The 16,102-nt window shown below is 38.5% G+C and overlaps 1 pseudogene; it reads right to left on the bottom strand.

Moving 5' to 3' along the window:
* Window positions 1-1,324: 1,324 nt before the first annotated feature.
* The window catches only part of LOC102872078, a 34,491-nt pseudogene continuing 19,713 nt past the window's right edge, over window positions 1,325-16,102 (bottom strand).

Genomic DNA, 16,102 nt, shown 5'->3' with positions numbered 1-16,102 from the left:
CCTGTTTGCTCTCTTGGCAGTACAAGTTATGCATAATACTCTCCTCTAGCATGACGACTCAACGGCATTGATTCTCCTTCTGTCATTCTTGGTCATTGTTCATCTCTCGATGTATAGCAAGTAATTGTGAAGATCATGGGCTTGGTTCAGATGAAGCTTAATCTCTATACTGGAATGTTTGAACTTCAGCACTCTAGAGAAGTCTCTGTCAGCAAACTTTTCTAATCCTACTCATCTTTTGATTCCAAGAGTATTGATTGTAGCCCTGAACAAGCTGAAACTGTTAAGAATCTCAATCTCTTCTTCATCTATCATGGTGCTGCCAACTGACCAAGGTGAGAATCTTTGTTTTCTTTTTTTTTTTAATTTATTATTAATTTCAATGGAAATTTACAGAGACTTTGGATTTCCATTCATTCATTGTTGCACTTTTCTCACCCCCCAACTTTCCCCCTTAGCGCACTACTCTCTTGGAAAAGTAAAAGAAAAATTCTTCCATTGTTTTACAATCCCTCCTCCTACGTCCACTCCACTATGCAGCCTTTGTTCTGGACTCCTGTCATGACAATAATACCTAGTCACATATCCCTTTTAAACAGTTTTCTCCCTTGTCTGTTTCAATGCAGTATACATTATTGAACCCATCCTTCTCAGTCTCCTCCCAACCCCGATGTCAGTCCTGTTTCACAACAGTGGCACCATGCAGTATTAGTCCTTTTGTGACTGAGATACTTCGCTCAGCATAATGTCCTCCAGGGTAACCTACTTTGAATAATATTGCATGAGTTCCTTGTTTTTCAGTGTAGCATAGTATTCCATTGTGTGAATATACCTTAGCTTCTCTATCCATTTTTTTGTTCATGGGGAGAATCTTTGTTTCCTTGATGCTGATCTTCAATGCATTTTGAAGCCTGAAATCCTTGACTTTCTGCAGCAGATATTTCATGTCCTCCTCAGTTTCAGTGAGCAATGTTGTGTCATCTGCTTAACACAAGTTGTTGATGATTCTTTCTCCAATTCTGATGCCACATTCCTCATCATAACTCCAACAGACACTAGCAAAGGATACAAGTCCCATGGAAAGAAGTGAGAAGGTAACACTGTTTTTACATACAAACAAAATACTCAAAGCTGGAAACCAGTAGCACATCTCATGTTGGAAAGACAAAGTACTTTGGGCCTAGAAATCAGATGCTTTTTTTCCTCTGTCTACATTCATATAACATTACTTCAGAAATGTTTAATATATTTAACTGAACAGTAGTCCTAACATAAACAAGCTTTAAAAGTTTGACAAATGTAGTCTAAGCAAAAGTGTATAATTTCAGCTTTGCGCAGTGGCAATATCGTAGCCAGTGAGGTTTATCCGAGGCGCGATTATTGCTAATTGAAAAAAAAAAGTGTATAATTTCAAATATACATAACAGATTTTATAATATTTATGTATACCTTAAGTGGAAGTTAAAGATAGTAGCACAACCTGAATTCAATAAAGAAAATTTGTAGAATCAACATAACTTTTTATTGCACAGGGCCCGATCATATCATACAAAGCTATTTGGAATTTTATTTTCAACCGGCACAGAGGAGAAAATGCTTTATTAATTGAGGAAAGAAATCTTTGAATAAGAATAGCATTGACTTTTAAATTATTGGTCTTATCTTGCTCTTTTATGTATGCTCAGAATAGTGACAGCATTTTCAACAATGTTCCAAAAGCCATTTAGCTTACAAAGTGAAATTATTGTGATACGGTACACTTAATGCATTTCTTCTTCATAGCATCTTATTTCATAAAAATCAATTGGATTTTATGCCTTGCAAAGAAGGCTCTTCTTCTACAATGAAGTCAGAGTTATTATGGAGTAAGCTGGCCAGATATCATCAAATGCACTAGAACCTTTCTATAGTATTTATTGTTGTACAAGATGCAATGTAAGGCACTCTGCTTGCTACAATACATAGCACTTTCTCTAGTGTATCCATTGTAGAAACTCTTTGTAGGAAGCTATTAATATTACAAAAATAGGCAAGAATGCCTTGAAGTTTTTCCAGAGTGCAGATACATAGAGATTTTTTTTTTCTATCCTAATGTAATTTTAGGGCCCTCTGGAGGCCTAGTGCCAAGAAGCTGTGCTACAATCTTGAGGTCTTGCAATTTGAATACACCAGCCTCTCAGAAGGAGAAGGATGGGCAATCTCTCACCATGTAATTAACTGCCTCTGAAAACCTACAGGAGAGTCAGCTATGACTGAAAGTACACAAAAACAAAAACAATGTAAGTTTATACATAAAGTGCATCTATCACATTGTCCAAAAGTCTAAATTTGCATTCCTTTCACCAATTATCATTAACACATGTTGATTACATGTTGATTACATGTTTTGTTCATTTCAAACAGCAAGATTTGGTAAAAATCTTCTATTTCCTCTTCTTTGGCTTTATCTGTTGGTGTATATATTGGAGTAACACTCATATTACCAGATCTTCCTTGTACATTTACTGATAATATTCTATCACTCACAATACTGTACTTTAGAAAAGAATTTGAAATTGTCTTTGTAACTATGAATGCAACACCATTCTTCTTTCATACAAAGAGCCAGAACTAGAGTACCATCAGGTGTTGTTGCTTTTATTGTGTAACTTCAAGTAGGAACCAATTCATACCTGATCCTCCAGTGGGCTTTTCGAGGCATTTAATTGAAGGGGAGAAGATTTCCTCTCTTTCTCCATGGATTAGCTGGTGGATTCAAAGAGTGTACCTTTGTGTTTCCAGAGCAACTCCGTACCATTAGGCCACCATAGCTCCCCAAGAGACCATCAGCTAGATGGTAATATTTAAAGTTGGAATGGAAATATTCATGCTCTTTGAGAGCCAACTGCCAATGAGTTATGAAATTAGAATGAAGGCTCCATCTGGTTCTTTCAAGAAACTTGCTAGCTTCCATTCTCAGACACTTCAAGCCTCCTGGCTCCTTTCAAGATTTCTATACACTCAGGCTATGCGGCTACCTCCTCACCAAAAACAAGATTCTTGAGAATTTACTAAATAAAACTAAATGACATTTTCTTCAATATTTCATCTCCCATTACTAATGAATCTGAGCTTCAAGTCTTCTTCTGGGTTGTACTTAAATGATGACTTATAAAGATACACCTTTGTATGCATCAAAGCAGATTCACTTCTATTGTATTGGCACAGATTCTTAGCTATCTTTCCAGTGGGTTTATGAGAGATGTAAATCAAACCGTAAATCAGCTATGAACTGTTGATTTTTCTCTAGCAGAGTACTGGTGGATTCAGACAGAAAACGAGTACCACCTTTACATTAGTATTGAGACTCTTTACAGACTACACCACCAGATCTCTAATGTTCTTTACAAATCCATAGACCCAAAAGTAACTTAAATTTTTTCTGTCAACTCCAAATAAGCCAAGTATTGTTTTCACATCAATTCCAAGTCATAGAGGTATTATACTAGAGACCCAGTAGAACCAAGAACTGATTACAGAGTTTCCAAAGGCATGAATCTTTTTTTGTTTCTTCTTTAGAGTAATTTTTTTAAATTTGTATTTACTTTTCTTTTATAAATTTTAATGAAAGTTTGCAGAGATGTTGGATTTCTATTCATTCATTGTTGCACTTTCCTCCCTGCCCATGCCGCCCCCCAATTCACTCTTCTCTTTGAAAAGTAAAAGAAAAGTTCTTAGATTTTTAAACAATACCTCCCCCCTAAGTCCACTTCATTATGCTGCCTTCATTCGGAACTTCTTTTATGAAAATAATACCTAATCATATATCCCCTTTAAACAGTTCTCTCCCTCATCTGTTTCAATACAGTACAGATTATTTATCCCAGTTTCCTCAGTCTCCCCCCAACTGATATGTCAGTCCTCTTTTATGCAGTATCAAAATAATTTTTAACACTGGGCCAACGAATAACATTTTGATATAGAAAAGATTGAAACTGTTAATTTGTCTTGTTTGGATTCACAATCAACACCCTTGGTACCAACAATCAGGAAATAAGAAAAATACTGCTTTCGGAAAATCTGCTGTCAGGGATCACTCTAAAATACTGAAGAGCATGATGTCTATTTAAAGACTTAAGTGTCTCTGGTTCAGGCCATGGTCTTTTCAATTACTTGCTATGCATTCAAGATCTAGAAAATGAATAACAGAAGAAGAATTGAAACCTTTACATTGTTGGTGTTGTATAAGAGTACTAAATATTTCATGGACTCCAAAAAAAAAAGTAGGTATGTCTTGGAAAATGTGCAGCTAGAGTGCTCCCTGGAGACAAGGGTGGCAAAGCTTTGTTTCTCAAACTTTAGCCTTGTTGCTGGGAGAGGCTAATCCTTGAAAAGGATATTATGCTTGGAAGTGTGGAGGGTCAGCAAAGGAGAGGAAGACCCTAAACAAGATGACTTTACATAGGGGCTAGAACAATGGGCTCAAGTATATTAGGGAGGATGAAGGTAGCACAGGCAAGCGCAAGATTTAGATCCATTCTTCATTAGAGCTATTATGAGTCAGAGTCAACTCCACAGCACCTAACAATAAAAATATTCAATCTATGCTGAGGAAATAATCCAAGAAAGTGAACTATAGAAAAGAGAATGTGACATTAGCATTTGATAAAGACTAATTACAATCAGAGTTATGCAAATGATATGACTTTGTATCCTGAAAGTGAAGAGTACTTGAAGCTGATGAAAATCAGACTACAGCTTTTATTAGAGATTACGCCTCAAAATTAAAAAAAAATAAATAAGAACTATAACTGGAACAAAACCCAGCATCATGACAAATGAAGAAAAGACTGAAGCTGCAAAGGGTTTCCTTTTACTTGGATTCACAACCAACACCCATGGAACAGAAGTCAAGATATTAAATAATATATTGGGAAGTCTATAGTAAAGGATCTTTTTAAGGGCTAAAGAATAAGAATGTCACAGATGTACCTCATTAGAAACACAGTATTTTCCATCTGACACCTTTGAACTGTGGTATTGGAGAAGAGCACTGAACATCCATGGATGGACAAGAGAACAAACAGATATGACTTGGACAGGGTGCAGCCAGAGTGCTCTTTGGAGGCAAATAGTGTGAATCTTCACCTGATATACTTTGGAAATGTTGCTAGGAGGGACTATTCCTTGGAGAGGGACATGATGCTGGGAAAGGTGGAGGGTTGGCGAAGGAGAGGAAGGGATTCAATGAGGTGGATTGACATGATGACTGCTCCTATGGGCTCTTGTGTGTCAGGAAGTGTGAGGATGGCACAGAATAGAACAGGGTTCAGATGTTTTGTTCATAGGGTCACTATGAATCGTACACAACTCGATGACACCTAACAACAACAATAACAATGACAACATATGCATATCTTCTGTACAACAGATTATTGATGAGTCTTCCTCCAACACTAACATTACATTCCTCTTCATATAGTTCAACTTCAGGAACTGTTTTATCAACATAAATAGCACAATTTATACAGATGACACCATCTTGCTTACTGACAGTGAAGATAACCTGAAGCACTTACCAAAGAAAATCAAAGACTAAGCTCCAAAATGAATTACATGTCAACTTCAAGAAAATTAAAATCCTTACCACTGAAACAATGAGCAACATCATGATTGATGAAGAAAATGTTGAAATTGTCAATGAATTAATTTTACTTGTATCTACAATATCACCAGAGCAAGAATTTAGAACACGTGCTGCATGGCAAAATCTGTTATGAGAGACCTCTCAAAGTGCTAAAGAGCTACACTATCAGATATTGATGAGTATTGTAGACTGTCAGTTGCAGTGCAGCTAGAAAATGACATCCCAAAATGAGAGTGAACACTGAGCTCTCATGGACTTAAATAAATCTCTAGTAAGGTGGGTTTTCAGATGCAGTTAATTGCCAGGAGGGGATTGTTCATCTCTTTCCCACAGATCAGCTGGTGTATTCAAACCACATGCCTTTCAGTATATTGAGAAGCAAAAAAAATGAGAAGAAATAAGGAAATTAAAGAGTTGAACATAAGGTTACAAAGAACAGCTTGTGAAGATAAAGCAAAATATAATGAAATGTGCAAAGAGCTGGAGTCAGAAAATCAAAAGGGATGAACTCACTACTCATTTCTTTTTGCAGACTGAGAGTAAAGTAATTTTATAAATATTAATAATGAGATAGACAGTCAGGAATGAGCTAGAACAGATAGCATAAAACAGGGGCCCAGCAGTTCTCAACTGAAGTGGCCCATTTCAGCTTCCCTGTATGCTTATTAAAACTTATCAGGAAGTAAATCACAAAGAGAATTCAATGCAAATGAAGCCAAGCTCTTTCTATTGAAAACCTTCTGCTTGACTCAGGAGGGAGGGGTTCCCAAATGCAAGAATTCGGTATACCCTTAAGGATTGCCTTGGTGCCTCAGGGTGAACTCTAGCTCAGGAAGTAACACTCCCTCTGTAGGGGACCCCCCTTGCTGCATCCTGTCTGCAGGGAACAAACAGCTCATTTTCTGTGATCTGCCACAAGAGAAATCCTAACTTATAAATTTGTAATTCCTCCAATTCCTGAACAAGGGTTTTCATATAATATTTGGTATAAAGTTTGCTTTCCCATAATTTATGAAGCTGAAGGAACTGAAGAAAAAATTTAATCTTCAAGTAGTAATACTGAAAGATTCTATGAATATTGATCCAGAAAGCATCAAAAGGAGCTGGAGGAGTATACAGGATCACTGTGCCAAAAATAGTTGATTGATGCAGAACTTTTTCATAAAGTAGCATATGATCAAGGAAAAATGGTAATAAAGGAGGAAATTCAAGCTGCTCTAAAGGAATAAAAAAAAGAATAAGGCCGCTGGAATTGATGGAATACCATTGAACTATGATATTTCAACAAACAATGCAGCCCTAGATCACCAGGATGGACTGAGGAGGACTTGAAGCATTTGCAGCTGATGGCCAAAGAACTACAGTCTCCAATATGGATTGTATCTAAATATCAAGAAAAGACCAGTTGGCAGAATCATGGTAAATGGAGAAAAGATTGACTTTGTTAATAATTTCCTCTTACTTGGATCCACAATCAAAACTCTTGGCACCAGTAGACAGGAAATCAAAAGACGACTTGCTTTATGAAAGTCTGTTCTCAGAGACCTTTCCAGAGTGCTAAAGAGCAGCAATGTCAGTCTATAACGTGCACATGATCCAGGTCATGGTCTTCTTAATTGCTTGCTGTACATTTAAGAGCTGGACAATGACTAAGGATGACAGAAAAAGAATCAGTATTTTTGAGTTGTGGTACCGGAAAACAGTACTGAACATTCCATGGACCACCAAGATAACAAACAGGTCTGTCCTGGAGAGGGTGAAACCAGGTTCCCTCAACTTCATACACTTTGAGCCAGCTTCCAGGAAGGACCAGTCCTTGGAGAAGGACAAAATGCTCAGAAGGGTAAAGAGTAGGCACAAGAAAGAGTGAATCTGGATGAGATGGATTGACATAGTGGCTGTGACAACAGGGTCAGGTGTGTCAGAGATGACAAGGTTGGCTCAGGGTAGGGCAAGAATCAGAGATATTTATTGTTCATAGGATTGCAATGAGTTGTAGTGGCCTGGAAGACATATAACAACTATAGTAGAGTGGGGTTTGCATCCTACACTAATTTTATCTCCTAATACAGTAAATATTTCAGCACAAACTATGCAGTTAACCAATGGTTAGGAAAGACATTTTGAAGGATAAACTTTTAAGACCACATGCAAGCAAAGAATTCTTTAGAGGCAAGGATGATGAAGCTTTGCCTCAAATACTCTGGGAATGGTGTCAGGAGGAGCCAGAACTTGGTAAAAGACATCATACTAACAAAGGTGGAGGATCAGAAAAAGAGAGGGAGACCATCAACAAAATGGCTTGCTTGATACAATGACCTTAACAATGAACTCAAGCATAACAGAGTTGGTGACAGTCACAATAAGACAACGTTCTATGAGTTATAGTTGCCTGAAGAGCACACATCAACAACAATATATTGACATAAGAGTTGGTCAATGAGTAAGAAGTTTTGAAGAACTGTTGTTGTTGTTATGTGCTGTCGAGTCGCTTGCCCTAACCTCTGCTCTGTCTTGTGCCAATTGCACTGTCTCTGACACTCCCATCCCGATAACCCCAATCACCGAATCAATCCACCTCATAGAGGGCCTTCCCCTCCTGCGCTGTCCCTCCACCCTCCCAAGCATGATGTCCTTCTCCAAGCACCGGTCTCTCCTTACAAAATGCCCAAAATATGTTTGATGGAGCCTCAGAATCCTTACCTCCAAAGAGCCACCTGGTTTAACCCTTTCCAGGATGAATCTGTTTGTTTTCCTAGCCGTCCATGGTACTCTCGATACTCTTCTCCAGCATCACAGCTCAAAGGCATCAATTCTCCTTCTGTCCTCCCTAGCCATTGTCCAACTCTCTGATGCAAAGCAAGTGATTGCGAAGACCATGGCCTGTATCAGACACACCTTAGTCTCCAGAGAGACACCATTGCTCTTCAGTACTTTGGAGAGGTGGTTTTGAAGAACTAATGCCTTTAAATTGTAGCATTGGTTAAGAATACAGAACTTACTGTTGTTGTTGTTGTTGTTATGTGCCAGAGACTCATAGTTTATGTACCACAGCTCTGAAGCCAGCCTCCCCCGAGCCAGTCTCACTTTCTCCAACAAATCTACCCTGATTTCCTGTTACTGTAGCAATCCATCTCATACTATGACTGTCAGAAAAAAAACAAGCTCTTTTCCGCAGTTGCCACTAAGGAGCTAGGTTCTTCTTGGAAGCTAAGGCCGCTTTGAGGTGAGACCCTCTCTTCATCCTGCAACTAGCATTGCACCCTGTAGCTGTCAGCCTACCAATACCACACCATGGCCTCCATCTGTCACAGAAGATAAAATCAATGTTCTCATTAAGGCAGCTGGTGTCATTGTCGAACCTTTCTGGCTTGGTCTGTTTTTCAAAGGCCCTAGCATATGTGAACATTGGGAACCACATCAGCAATATGGGTCCTGGTGGATATTCCCCAATAGCTGGCATTGAACCACCTGGGGGACCCACTTTCTCCACTGCTACTGTTCCAGCTGAGGAGAAGAAGAAAGAAGAATATGGAGTCTGATGATGACTTTAATGATGGGTTTTGATCTTTCTCACTAAACTTTTGTAACATGTTCATTTTTTTTAAAAAAAAGCTTAATTCTTGGGGAAAAAAGAACAAACAAATTTTTCTAGGAAGAAATGCATCAGGATACTCTATAAGGGCAAGAATAGTCAAATTTCATTTCTTGTGCTTTTAACATTTTACTAAGGGGCAAGAGTCTATGCAGGAGGGCATCAGACTTTGTAAAGTGTAAGGTTAGCAACAGATGGAAAACCCTTAATGAGAAGAATTTATGAAGTCTTTCAAACAGTAGGCTCAAGTATTATAGTGGTTATAAACTCACTATCACTGTTTCAGAATTTGTAATCCTCAACTGATTTTGTAGGCTGAGAATCTTAATTGGAGGACAATGCCCAACATTCTCTTATTGAGTAGCCTCTGAACTTGAACTACCAGCATATTACCATGTGGACTAGACCACCAGAACTCCTTTGACATGGAATAGGGACTATGAAATATTTTGTTCTGTTTGAACATAAAATCTCTATGAGTCAGAACTGACTAGCAGGGAATACATAACAATATATATAGCATGACCCTTTTCTACCTTAATATGAAATAATTTATAGTGTATTCATGCAGATTTTAAATAAAAATAGTGGAAACAAAAATAAGTTTTGAGTTAGAGATTTATATTACCCCAAAACGCATTATGTCTTGACCCTGACCAGGTTTCTCATGTTATAAATCTTAATCTGAGGAGACTGACAGTAAAGAAATTAAAAATATGTTTTAATTCAGACAATAGAATACTATGCAGCACACAGGAGCAATGATTTTGTAAATTGTTACATAACTTGAGAAGGACTGGAGAATATTGTGCTGAGTGAACTAAATCAGTCCCCAAAGGATAAATATTATATAAAACCATTATTGTAGAATGAGTATAAGGATCCAAGAGGAGTGGGAGGGGTTGGAAGCAGAGGGATGAGGATGTGCAGTGGGAGGGGGGATTAATCATCGGGTTGTACAATTTGAGGGCTGGGCGGGGTGAGGGAAATTGAAAGAGAATGTTAAAATTTGAATTGTATTTTGTAAATAAAGTAGTAGATAATATAAAAAAATAAAAGAACTCTCAAAATATATTTTAAGAAACTTAAATATATCATCTCAGTTTTTGTCACATTTAACATCTTATTTACTTTTTATTCATTGCTAACTAAATGCACAATAGTTGGAAATCTTGAGTTTCTCTGGCATGAAAGATATGACATCTCTTTCTGTAGCGATTCATGCCTTTGGGAAACCACGGAAAGTGTGGGACTGAAGGAAGCATTACCTGTGTTGGAGGGAAAACTGCTGTCTGGCATGAATACATGGGACCCTCCCCCCCAGTTAACTTTTCTCTTTAAAAAGCAAAACAAAATCCTTTCATTGTTATACAGTCCCTCCCCCCAAGTCCACTCTACTATGTCAGGACTCCAGTCATGACAGTAATACTTAATCACATATCCCTTTTAAACAGTTCTCTCCCTCATCTGTTTTAATGCAGTATACATAATTTATCCCATCTTTCTCAGTCTCTCCCCAGCCTTGATGTCAATCCCGTTTAACAACAGTGGCACTATGCAGTATCTGTCCTTTTGTGACTGAGATATTTCACTCAGGATGATGTCCTCCAAGGCTACCCATTTTGTATAATATTTCATGAGTTCCTTGTATTTAAATGGAACGTAGTATTCCTTTTTGTGAAATATCACAGCTTCTCTATTCTGGAGGCAAGCTATTATGGAAGTGGATGCCACTTCTGCTTCCAAGCTTGTTTTAATCGGGAAGCTCCACCAAACACTGTCCACCATGGGTAACCATTATCACATTTGATACATCAGTGTCACAGTGTTCAGCTTCACAGCAACCACAAGTTACCTCTTTACGGCAAGTGGACACACCAGGGCTATAAGACCTAGAAGAATGTTTGAACAAAAACAATGAAAAGCAAGCCTGAGGGCTGCAGATTAAAAGTCACCCGCCTTTGGCTTGGTAGCATCACTTCCTGTCCACTAAGCCAATTTGCCATGTTGATGTTATTGTTGTTAAGTGCCGTTGAGTCGTAGGCAACTCATAGTGACTTGATGAACGAAAATCCTCAACACTTGTGTGACTTTCATCCTTTCTCCAGGTTCATAGGGTTTCTGGATGCAAGCTATTATGGAAGTGGATGATATTCTTAAGAAACCTATATTTAGGCCAAGAAAGTGTTGAAGGAACAGAGCAAGGGAACACTAAACAGTTTAAAATCAAGTAAGTGTATGTCAGAACTGTATCTTTTCTCCATACCTATTCAGTCTGCTTACTAAGAATATCACTTAAGAAACTGAATTTTAGGGTATCTTCCCAGTAGCGGAATTGCTGGGTCAAATGGTATCTTTACTTGCAACTTTTTGAGAAAGCGTCACACCACTTTTCAGAGTGGTTGCACCATTTTACACTACCACCAATAGTGAATAAAGGCTCCACTTTCTCCACAACCTTGCCAGCATTTGTTGGTTGCTGTTCTGTTAAATTTTGCTAGTCTTACTGGGGTGAGATGATATCTCATAGTTGTCTTGATTTGCATCTCTCTTAGAGCTAGGGATTTTGAACATTTCTTCACAGGCTTGTTGGCCATCTGAATGTCTTCTTTGGTGAAGTATCTATTCATATCCTGTGTCCATTTTTCTAGTGGATTATTTACCTTTATCTTATTGTGGTGCTCAAGTATTTTATAAATTCTAGATATAAGTCCTTTATCTGATATGTCATCCCCAGTCTGTGGCTTCCCTTTTTAGCCTGTTGGAGAAGTTTTTGGATGTGCAAAGGGATTTGATTCTTAGAAGGTCCCATTTATCTATTTTGTCTTCTCCTGGTTGTAGATTTTTCAGGATACTTGAAAGACTCTTTATGTTGTGGATTAGGACTACTAATGTTCTTCCAAGCTTTTTTTAAATGAAGTTTATAGTTCATAACCAACATCCAAGCAGATATATACACACCCATGTTTTTTGCGGCTTTGTTCACAATAGCAAGGAGTTGGAAACAACCTAAGTGCCCATCAACAAATGAATGGATAGAGAAGATATGGTATATTCACACAATGGAATACTACACTGCATTGAAAAACCAGGAACTCAAGCAATATTATACAGAATGGATGACCCTGGAGGACATTATGCTGAGTGAAATATCTCAGTCACAAAAGTGCAAATACTATATGGTGCCACTGTTGTAGAATGAGGCTGACATGGGGGCTCGGGGGTTAGACTGAGAAAAACTAGATAAATTATGTTTACTGCATTGAAGCCAATGAGGGAGAGAATAGTTTAAAATTAAAATCTTTTAGGGTGTTATGATTACCATAAGAGTCTGGAATAAGGGTTGCGGAGTGGAGTATAATTAGGGTGGGGGTGAGGTTGAGGGGTGGGGAGGGATTGTATACAAATGAAGGAGTTTTTCTTTTGCTTTTCAAGGAGAAGAGCGAACTGGGGGTGGGGGTGGAGTGGGCAGGGCGAAAAGTGCAACAATGAATGAATGGAAATCCGAAATCTCTGTAGATGTGAATAGAAATTAATAAATAAAAAAAGAAGCTGAATTTTATGTGGAAGAATGTGGTATCAAAATCAGAGGAAGACTCATCAGCAAACTATTTAGGGAAAGTGAAAGGACATAATCTTGATACAAATTTTAAAGCTTTTAAACTATGTAGGACTCTGTTTTCCTTTCCGATTACTCCCTTTTGGTTTATGAATGTGTTCCTTGAGTAGAATTAATTGTTTTGGAATTTCTATTCTTTCAAATATTTCTTTAACATATAAATCATGTATCTCCCATATTCCTCTATATTTATATTTTCCCTGTATTTTTGGTAAGGTTTATTATTTCACTTTCACATTTATCCTGTTCAAAATTCCTTTTTTTGTGTGCTGTAAAATGAAGATCCTAATTTATTTACATTTCAATACACTGAATTTAAGTACTACTATACCATATTTGTGGAAGGAGGAGTGGCGTCCACTTCCATAAAAGCTTGCCTCCGGAAACCCTATGAACTTGGAGAGAGGATGAAAGGTACCCAAGTGTGGAGGACTCTCCTTCATAGGGTCACTATGAGTCGCCTGTGACTCGACGGCACTTAAGAACAACAACAACATACCATATTTTAACATTCTCCTACTTTGGAATGTTTTTCTGGGGCCAATAGTCTGTTTTAGCTTACCTTTACAGAAATATAATGTTGATTTGGTTTTAATTATTATTATTTTTTTATGTGTGTGTGTGTGTGTACCATCAAATTGGATCTGACTGGTACAGCAAGAGATTGTCCCTCCTTCTCTAACAGAGCATCTGGTGGATTTGAACCCAGTTTTAATTTTTTTATCATATTACCTATTATTAGGAAGTTACTTTTCCTGTTATATTATCTTTTAACTTTTTGTTATCTTAAGATACTTTTCCATACAAATTTAATTTATCAAGTAAAAAAACTGTTGATATGACAACTAGAAATGTGTCAAATTTCATTTTCACGATATCACAGGTTTTATCATATCTAATTGAGTAGTGTATCACTTCTAGTGAATGTCTCTCTGTGTTTCATTGACTATGCAAAGGTATTTGACTGTGTGGATCACAGCAAACTATGGCTGACTTTGAGAAGAATGGGAATCTCAGAACACTTGATTGTTGCTTATGTGAAACTTATACTTGGACCAGGAGGCAGTCGTCAGAACAGAGCAAGGAAACACTGCATGGTTCAAAATTGGGAAGAGTGTGTATCAAAGATGTGTTCTGTCTCCACATCTTTTCAATCTATATGCAGAACAGATTATCTGGGAAGCTGAGTTCTATGAGGAGAAGTGTGGTATCAGGATTGGAGGTAGACTCATCAACAATCTGCATTATGCAGATGATACAAACCTGTTTGCTGAAACTGAGGAGGACGTGAAGTGCTTGCTGCAGAAGACCAAGGACTGTAGCCTTCAATATTGATTGAAAATCAATGTCAAGAAAACAAAGATTCTCACCACTGGGCCAATTGGCTGCATAATAACAGATGGTGAAGAGAATGACATTGTTGACAGCTTCACTTTGCTTGGCTCTACAATCAACATTCTTGGTACCAGCAACCAGGAAATTAAAAGACAGCTGCATTGAGAAAGTCTGCTGTCAGAGTCCTCTTCGATGTACTGAGGATCAATGATGTCAGTCTGAAGACTAAGGTGTGCCTGATAAAGACCGTGGTCTTTGCTAATGCTTGCTAAGCATTAGAGCTAAGCTGGACAATGACTAGGGATGGTAGAAGGAGAGTGGATGCCTTTGAGCTTTGGTGCTAAAGAAGAGCATTGAATATACCATAGACTGCTAGGAGAATAAGTTCATTCTGAAGAGGGTGAAGCCAATCTGCTCCTTGGAGGCAAGGATTCTGAAGCTTCCTCTGACACATTTTGGACATAATGTAGGGAGGGATCTGGAAGGGGCGTCATGCTTGGGAGGGAGGAGGAAAACACTCCCTGGGATGAATTCACTTTGTGACTGAAGTAATTGGGGCAGGCGTGTCAGAGACAATAAGATTGGCAAGGGATTAGAGCAGGGTTTAGGGTTATTATACATAGTGTAACTATGAATCATAAGTGACTCAATGGCACACAACAACAAAAACAACAACATCACTTCTACAGATATTTTTATGTCTTATGAGCTGCAATCCTGAAGCCACACAGTTCAAGACTGCCAGCAACTCCACAGGAGAAGGATGAGCAATCTCCTCTTAACTTTCTCTGAAAATCCATCAGAGGGTCACCTGTGGTTTGGTTTGTCTCTATATTACACAAAAACAACAATGTATCTTCTTCAATGAATTTTGGTTTTCTTATGTTGTTGTTGTTATGTGTGTCAATTTGATTGCAACTCGGAGCAACTCTATGTACAATAGCTCTAAAACCTGCTCTATCCTATGCCAACTTTATTGTTTCTGACACATCTACCCTTATTACACCAGTCACTGAATCAATCCATCTCATCTATGATCCTCCTCTCTTTCTCTGTCCTTCCAACCTTCCAAGAATGATGTCCATCTCCAAGGACTGGTCCCTCCTTGCAACATGTCGAAAGCATGTCAGACAAAGCCTTAGAATCTTTTCCTCCAAGGAGCACCCTGGCTTCACCCTCTCCTCATAGAACTTGTTTGTTCTCCTAGTAGTCCATGGTATATTCAACACTATTCTCTAGCATCACAGCTTAACGGCATCAATTCTCCTCCTATCATCCTTGTCATTGTCCAGCTCTCTGGTATGTAGCAAGTAATGGCAAAGACCATGGCTTGTATAAGGTGCACCCTAGCTCCAGACTGACATTGTTGCTCTTCAGTACTTTGGAGAAGTCTCTGACAGCGGACTTTCCCAATGCAGTTTGCCTTTTGTTTTCCTGGCTGCTGGTACCAAAAGTGTGGATTATGGAGCCAAGCAAACAGAAGCTGTTAATGATTTCAATCTTTTCACATCTATCACAATACTTTGGAATCAGGAATGGCATCCACTTCCGTAAATAGCTTGCCTCCGGACACCCTATGAACTTAGAGCAAGGATGAAAGTCACACAAGTATCGAAGACTTTCGTTCGTAGGGTCGCTATGAGTCGCCTATGACTCAACGGCACTTAACAACATAGAGACCAGTTGTCTTTGTTGTTGTTGTTGTTGTTGTTATGTGCCGTGGAGTCGCTTATGACTTATAGCGACCCTATGTACAACAGCTCTAAACTGCTCAGTCCTGTGCCAATTGCACTGTCTCTGACACTCCCATCCAGATTGTCCCAGTGACTGATTCAATCCACCTCATAGAGGGCCTTCCCCTCCTGCGCTGTCCCTCCACCCTCCCAAGCATGATGTCCTTCTCCAAGGACCGGTCTCTCCTCACAAC

This window comes from Elephantulus edwardii, unplaced genomic scaffold, assembly GCF_000299155.1.
Source record: "Elephantulus edwardii isolate Elephantulus edwardi_28Jun2011 unplaced genomic scaffold, EleEdw1.0 scaffold00156, whole genome shotgun sequence".
In the NCBI taxonomy this organism is placed as follows: domain Eukaryota; kingdom Metazoa; phylum Chordata; class Mammalia; order Macroscelidea; family Macroscelididae; genus Elephantulus; species Elephantulus edwardii.
Note: the sequence above shows the minus strand (reverse complement) of the source record. Positions and strands in the feature narration are given on the sequence as shown.